This window comes from Staurois parvus, unplaced genomic scaffold (assembly GCF_062004578.1).
Source record: "Staurois parvus isolate SC_StPar_1 unplaced genomic scaffold, SC_StPar_1.0 ptg000827l, whole genome shotgun sequence".
NCBI classification, from domain to species: Eukaryota; Metazoa; Chordata; class Amphibia; order Anura; family Ranidae; genus Staurois; species Staurois parvus.
This window is the reverse complement of record NW_028318623.1, coordinates 7,729,263-7,737,309: the sequence shown is the minus strand read 5'-3', so window position 1 is coordinate 7,737,309 and position 8,047 is coordinate 7,729,263.

Sequence of the window (8,047 nt, the reverse complement as noted above, 5' to 3'; positions counted from 1 at the left end):
GCCCCCGGACCGCCTCGTCACACTGCTGCTGGGTCCACAGTGTGTCATGGGTCCCTGTACGGCCTCCCATTGCTCCCACTCTGCCATGTGCCACTTTCAGGTCTCCTCACACTCCTGCTGGTTTCCATTTTGTCATAGGTTGCTGGCAGATTACAGGCCTCCCATAGGTGCTGCCAGGCCCCAAATCTGCCATGGGCCCCCAGACCGCCTCGTCACACTGCTGCTGGGTCCACAGTGTGTCATGGGTCCCTGTACGGCCTCCCATTGCTCCGACTCTGCCATGCTGCCAGGCCCCAAATCTGCCATGGGCCCCCGGACCGCCTCGTCACACTGCTGCTGGGTCCACAGTGTGTCATGGGTCCCTGTACGGCCTCCCATTGCTCCCACTCTGCCATGTGCCACTTTCAGGTCTCCTCACACTCCTGCTGGTTTCCATTTTGTCATAGGTTGCTGGCAGATTACAGGCCTCCCATAGGTGCTGCCAGGCCCCAAATCTGCCATGGGCCCCCGTACCGCCTCGTCACGCTGCTGCAAGGTCCACAGTGTGACATGGGTCCCTGTACCGCCTCCCATTGCTGCCACTCTGCCATGTGCCACTTTCAGGTCTCCTCACACTCCTGCTGGTTTCTATTTTGTCATAGGTTGCTGGCAGATTACAGGCCTCCCATAGGTGCTGCCAGGCCCCAAATCTGCCATGGGCCCCCGGACCGCCTCGTCACGCTGCTGCTGGGTCCACAGTGTGTCATGGGTCCCTGTACCGCCTCCCATTGCTGCTGTTTCCATCACCACACTCTGCCATGTGCCATTTTCAGGTCTCCTCACACTCCTGCTGGTTTCCATTTTGTCATAGGTTGCTGGCAGATTACAGGCCTCCCATAGGTGCTGCCAGGCCCCAAATCTGCCATGGGCCCCCGGACCGCCTCGTCACGCTGCTGCTGGGTCCACAGTGTGTCATGGGTCCCTGTACCGCCTCCCATTGCTGCTGTTTCCATCGCCGCACTCTGCCATGTGCCACTTTCAGGTCTCCTCACTCTCCTGCTGGTTTCCATTTTGTCATAGGTTGCTGGCAGATTACAGGCCTCCCATAGGTGCTGCCAGGCCCCAAATCTGCCATGGGCCCCCGTACTGCCTCGTCACGCTGCTGCTGGGTCCATAGTGTGTCATGGGTCCCTGTACCGCCTCCCATTGCTCCCACTCTGCCATGTGCCACTTTCAGGTCTCCTCACACTCCTGCTGGTTTCCATTTTGTCATAGGTTGCTGGCAGATTACAGGCCTCCCATAGGTGCTGCCAGGCCCCAAATCTGCCATGGGCCCCCGTACCGCCTCGTCACGCTGCTGCTGGGTCCACAGTGTGTCATGGGTCCCTGTACCGCCTCCCATTGCTCCCACTCTGCCATGTGCCACTTTCAGGTCTCCTCACACTCCTGCTGGTTTCCATTTTGTCATAGGTTGCTGGCAGATTACAGGCCTCCCATAGGTGCTGCCAGGCCCCAAATCTGCCATGGGCCCCCGGACCGCCTCGTCACGCTGCTGCTGGGTCCACAGTGTGTCATGGGTCCCTGTACCGCCTCCCATTGCTCTCACTCTGCCATGTGCCACTTTCAGGTCTCCTCACACTCCTGTTGGTTTCCATTTTGTCATAGGTTGCTGGCAGATTACAGGCCTCCCATAGGTACTGCCAGGCCCCAGATCTGCCATGGGCCCCCGTACCGCCTGGTCACGCTGCTGCTGGGTCCACAGTGTGACATGGGTCCCTGTATGGCCTCCCATTGCTCCCACTCTGCCATGTGCCACTTTAAGGTCTCCTCACACTCCTGCTGGTTTCCATTTTGTCATAGGTTGCTGGCAGATTACAGGCCTCCCATAGGTTATGCCAGGCCCCAAATCTGCCATGGGCCCCCGGACCGCCTCGTCACGCTGCTGCTGGGTCCACAGTGTGTCATGGGTCCCTGTACGGCCTCCCATTGCTCCCACTCTGCCATGTGCCACTTTCAGGTCTCCTCACACTCCTGCTGGTTTCCATTTTGTCATAGGTTGCCGGCAGATTACAGGCCTCCCATAGGTGCTGCCAGGCCCCAAATCTGCCATGGGCCCCCGGACCGCCTCGTCACGCTGCTGCTGGGTCCACAGTGTGTCATGGGTCCCTGTACCGCCTCCCATTGCTCCCACTCTGCCATGTGCCACTTTCAGGTCTCCTCACACTCCTGTTGGTTTCCATTTTGTCATAGGTTGCTGGCAGATTACAGGCCTCCCATAGGTGCTGCCAGGCCCCAGATCTGCCATGGGCCCCCGTACCGCCTGGTCACGCTGCTGCTGGGTCCACAGTGTGACATGGGTCCCTGTACGGCCTCCCATTGCTCCCACTCTGCCATGTGCCACTTTAAGGTCTCCTCACACTCCTGCTGGTTTCCATTTTGTCATAGGTTGCTGGCAGATTACAGGCCTCCCATAGGTGCTGCCAGGCCCCAAATCTGCCATGGGCCCCCGTACCGCCTGGTCACGCTGCTGCTGGGTCCACAGTGTGTCATGGGTCCCTGTACGGCCTCCCATTGCTCCCACTCTGCCATGTGCCACTTTCAGGTCTCCTCACACTCCTGCTGGTTTCCATTTTGTCATAGGTTGCTGGCAGATTACAGGCCTCCCATAGGTGCTGCCAGGCCCCAAATCTGCCATGGGCCCCCGGACCGCCTCGTCACGCTGCTGCTGGGTCCACAGTGTGACATGGGTCCCTGTACGGCCTCCCATTGCTCCCACTCTGCCATGTGCCACTTTCAGGTCTCCTCACACTCCTGCTGGTTTCCATTTTGTCATAGGTTGCTGGCAGATTACAGGCCTCCCATAGGTGCTGCCAGGCCCCAAATCTGCCATGGGCCCCCGTACCGCCTGGTCACGCTGCTGCTGGGTCCACAGTGTGTCATGGGTCCCTGTACGGCCTCCCATTGCTCCCACTCTGCCATGTGCCACTTTCAGGTCTCCTCACACTCCTGCTGGTTTCCATTTTGTCATAGGTTGCTGGCAGATTACAGGCCTCCCATAGGTGCTGCCAGGCCCCAAATCTGCCATGGGCCCCTGTACCGCCTCGTCACGCTGCTGCTGGGTCCACAGTGTGTCATGGGTCCCTGTACGGCCTCCCATTGCTGCTGTTTCCATTGCTCCCACTCTGCCATGTGCCACTTTCAGGTCTCCTCACACTCCTGCTGGTTTCCATTTTGTCATAGGTTGCTGGCAGATTACAGGCCTCCCATAGGTGCTGCCAGGCCCCAAATCTGCCATGAGCCCCCGTACCGCCTGGTCACGCTGCTGCGGGGTCCACAGTGTGACATGGGTTCCTGTACCGCCTCCCATTGCTCCCACTCTGCCATGTGCCACTTTCAGGTCTCCTCACACTCCTGCTGGTTTCCATTTTGTCATAGGTTGCTGGCAGATTACAGGCCTCCCATAGGTGCTGCCAGGCCCCAAATCTGCCATGGGCCCCCGTACCGCCTCGTCACGCTGCTGCTAGGTCCACAGTGTGTCATGGGTCCCTGTACGGCCTCCCATTGCTGCTGTTTCCATCGCCACACTCTGCCATGTGCCACTTTCAGGTCTCCTCACACTCCTGCTGGTTTCCATTTTGTCATAGGTTGCTGGCAGACTACAGGCCTACCATAGGATCTGCCAGGCCCCAAATCTGCCATGGGCCCCCGGACCACCTCGTCACGCTGCTGCTGGGTCCACAGTGTGTCATGGGTCCCTGTACCGCCTCCCATTGCTGCTGTTTCCATCACCACACTCTGCCATGTGCCACTTTCAGGTCTCCTCACACTCCTGCTGGTTTCCATTTTGTCATAGGTTGCTGGCAGATTACAGGCCTCCCATAGGTGCTGCCAGGCCCCAAATCTGCCATGGGCCCCCGGACCGCCTCGTCACGCTGCTGCTGGGTCCACAGTGTGTCATGGGTCCCTGTACCGCCTCCCATTGCTCCCACTCTGCCATGTGCCACTTTCAGGTCTCCTCACACTCCTGCTGGTTTCCATTTTGTCATAGGTTGCTGGCAGATTACAGGCCTCCCATAGGTGCTGCCAGGCCCCAAATCTGCCATGGGCCCCCGGACCGCCTCGTCACGCTGCTGCTGGGTCCACAGTGTGTCATGGGTCCCTGTACCGCCTCCCATTGCTGCTGTTTCCATCGCCACACTCTGCCATGTGCCACTTTCAGGTCTCCTCACACTCCTGCTGGTTTCCATTTTGTCATAGGTTGCTGGCAGATTACAGGCCTCTCATAGGTGCTGCCAGGCCCCAAATCTGCCATGGGCCCCCGTACCGCCTCGTCACGCTGCTGCTGGGTACACAGTGTGTCATGGGTCCCTGTACCGCCTCCCATTGCTCCCACTCTGCCATGTGCCACTTTCAGGTCTCCTCACACTCCTGCTGGTTTCCATTTTGTCATAGGTTGCTGGCAGATTACAGGCCTCCCATAGGTGCTGCCAGGCCCCAAATCTGCCATGGGCCCCCGTACCGCCTCGTCACGCTGCTGCTGGGTCCACAGTGTGACATGGGTCCCTGTACTGCCTCCCATTGCTCCCACTCTGCCATGTGCCACTTTCAGGTCTCCTCACACTCCTGCTGGTTTCCATTTTGTCATAGGTTGCTGGCACATTACAGGCCTCCCATAGGTGCTGCCAGGCCCCAAATCTGCCATGGGCCCCCGGACCGCCTCGTCACGCTGCTGCTGGGTCCACAGTGTGTCATGGGTCCCTGTACCGCCTCCCATTGCTCCCACTCTGCCATGTGCCACTTTCAGGTCTCCTCACACTCCTGCTGGTTTCTATTTTGTCATAGGTTGCTGGCAGATTACAGGCCTCCCATAGGTGCTGCCAGGCCCCAAATCTGCCATGGGCCCCCGGACCGCCTGGTCACGCTGCTGCTGGGTCCACAGTGTGACATGGGTCCCTGTACGGCCTCCCATTGCTCCCACTCTGCCATGTGCCACTTTTAGGTCTCCTCACACTCCTGCTGGTTTCCATTTTGTCATAGGTTGCTGGCAGATTACAGGCCTCCCATAGGTGCTGCCAGGCCCCAAATCTGCCATGGGCCCCCGGACCGCCTCGTCACGCTGCTGCTGGGTCCACAGTGTGTCATGGGTCCCTGTACGGCCTCCCATTGCTCCTACTCTGCCATGTGCCACTTTCAGGTCTCCTCACACTCCTGCTGGTTTCCATTTTGTCATAGGTTGCTGGCAGATTACAGGCCTCCCATAGGTGCTGCCAGGCCCCAAATCTGCCATGGGCCCCCGGACCGCCTCATCACGCTGCTGCTGGGTCCACAGTGTGTCATGGGTCCCTGTACCGCCTCCCATTGCTGCTGTTTCCATCACCACACTCTGCCATGTGCCACTTTCAGGTCTCCTCACACTCCTGCTGGTTTCCATTTTGTCATAGGTTGCTGGCAGATTACAGGCCTCCCATAGGTGCTGCCAGGCCCCAAATCTGCCATGGGCCCCCGGACCGCCTCGTCACGCTGCTGCTGGGTCCACAGTGTGTCATGGGTCCCTGTACCGCCTCCCATTGCTCCCACTCTGCCATGTGCCACTTTCAGGTCTCCTCACACTCCTGCTGGTTTCCATTTTGTCATAGGTTGCTGGCAGATTACAGGCCTCCCATAGGTGCTGCCAGGCCCCAAATCTGCCATGGGCCCCCGTACTGCCTCGTCACGCTGCTGCTAGGTCCACAGTGTGTCATGGGTCCCTGTACGGCCTCCCATTGCTGCTGTTTCCATCGCCACACTCTGCCATGTGCCACTTTCAGGTCTTCTCACACTCCTGCTGGTTTCCATTTTGTCATAGGTTGCTGGCAGATTACAGGCCTCCCATAGGATCTCCAGGCCCCAAATCTTTCATGGGCCCCCGGACCGCCTCATCACGCTGCTGCTGGGTCCACAGTGTGTCATGGGTCCCTGTACCGCCTCCCATTGCTGCTGTTTCCATCACCACACTCTGCCATGTGCCACTTTCAGGTCTCCTCACACTCCTGCTGGTTTCCATTTTGTCATAGGTTGCTGGCAGATTACAGGCCTCCCATAGGTGCTGCCAGGCCCCAAATCTGCCATGGGCCCCCGTACCGCCTGGTCACGCTGCTGCTGGGTCCACAGTGTGTCATGGGTCCCTGTACCGCCTCCCATTGCTCCCACTCTGCCATGTGCCACTTTCAGGTCTCCTCACACTCCTGCTGGTTTCCATTTTGTCATAGGTTGCTGGCAGATTACAGGCCTCCCATAGGTGCTGCCAGGCCCCAAATCTGCCATGGGCCCCCGGACCGCCTGGTCACGCTGCTGCTGGGTCCACAGTGTGTCATGGGTCCCTGTACCGCCTCCCATTGCTGCTGTTTCCATCGCCACACTCTGCCATGTGCCACTTTCAGGTCTCTTCACACTCCTGCTGGTTTCCATTTTGTCATAGGTTGCTGGCAGATTACAGGCCTCCCATAGGTGCTGCCAGGCCCCAAATCTTCCATGGGCCCCCGTACCGCCTCGTCACGCTGCTGCTGGGTACACAGTGTGTCATGGGTCCCTGTACCGCCTCCCATTGCTCCCACTCTGCCATGTGCCACTTTCAGGTCTCCTCACACTCCTGCTGGTTTCCATTTTGTCATAGGTTGCTGGCAGATTACAGGCCTCCCATAGGTGCTGCCAGGCCCCAAATCTGCCATGGGCCCCCGTACCGCCTGGTCACGCTGCTGCTGGGTCCACAGTGTGACATGGGTCCCTGTACCGCCTCCCATTGCTCCCACTCTGCCATGTGCCACTTTCAGGTCTCCTCACACTCCTGTTGGTTTCCATTTTGTCATAGGTTGCTGGCAGTTTACAGGCCTCCCATAGGTGCTGCCAGGCCCCAAATCTGCCATGGGCCCCCGGACCGCCTCATCACGCTGCTGCTGCATCCACAGTGTGTCATGGGTACCTGTACCGCCTCCCATTGCTCCCACTCTGCAATGTGCCACTTTCAGGTCTCCTCACACTCCTGCTGGTTTCCATTTTGTCATAGGTTGCTGGCAGATTACAGGCCTCCCATAGGTGCTGCCAGGCCCCAAATCTGCCATGGGCCCCCGTACCGCCTGGTCACGCTGCTGCTGGGTCCACAGTGTGACATGGGTCCCTGTACGGCCTCCCATTGCTCCCACTCTGCCATGTGCCACTTTCAGGTCTCCTCACACTCCTGCTGGTTTCCATTTTGTCATAGGTTGCTGGCAGATTACAGGCCTCCCATAGGTGCTGCCAGGCACCAAATCTGCCATGGGCCCCCGGACCGCCTCGTCACCCTGCTGCTGGGTCCACAGTGTGTCATGGGTCCCTGTACGGCCTCCCATTGCTCCCACTCTGCCATGTGCCACTTTCAGGTCTCCTCACACTCCTGCTGGTTTCCATTTTGTCATAGGTTGCTGGCAGATTACAGGCCTCCCATAGGTGCTGCCAGGCCCCAAATCTGCCATGGGCCCCCGGACCGTCTTGTCACGCTGCTGCTGGGTCCACAGTGTGTCATGGGTCCCTGTACCGCCTCCCATTGCTGCTGTTTCCATCACCACACTCTGCCATGTGCCACTTTCAGGTCTCCTCACACTCCTGCTGGTTTCCATTTTGTCATTGGTTGCTGGCAGATTACAGGCCTCCCATAGGTGCTGCCAGGCCCCAAATCTGCCATGGGCCCCCGGACCGCCTCGTCACGCTGCTGCTGGGTCCACAGTGTGTCATGGGTCCCTATACGGCCTCCCATTGCTCCCACTCTGCCATGTGCCACTTTCAGGTCTCCTCACACTCCTGCTGGTTTCCATTTTGTCATAGGTTGCTGGCAGATTACAGGCCTCCCATAGGTGCTGCCAGGCCCCAAATCTGCCATGGGCCCCCGGACCGCCTCGTCACGCTGCTGCTGGGTCCACAGTGTGTCATGGGTCCCTGTACCGCCTCCCATTGCTGCTGTTTCCATCGCCACACTCTGCCATGTGCCACTTTCAGGTCTCCTCACACTCCTGCTGGTTTCCATTTTGTCATAGGTTGCTGGCAGATTACAGGCCTC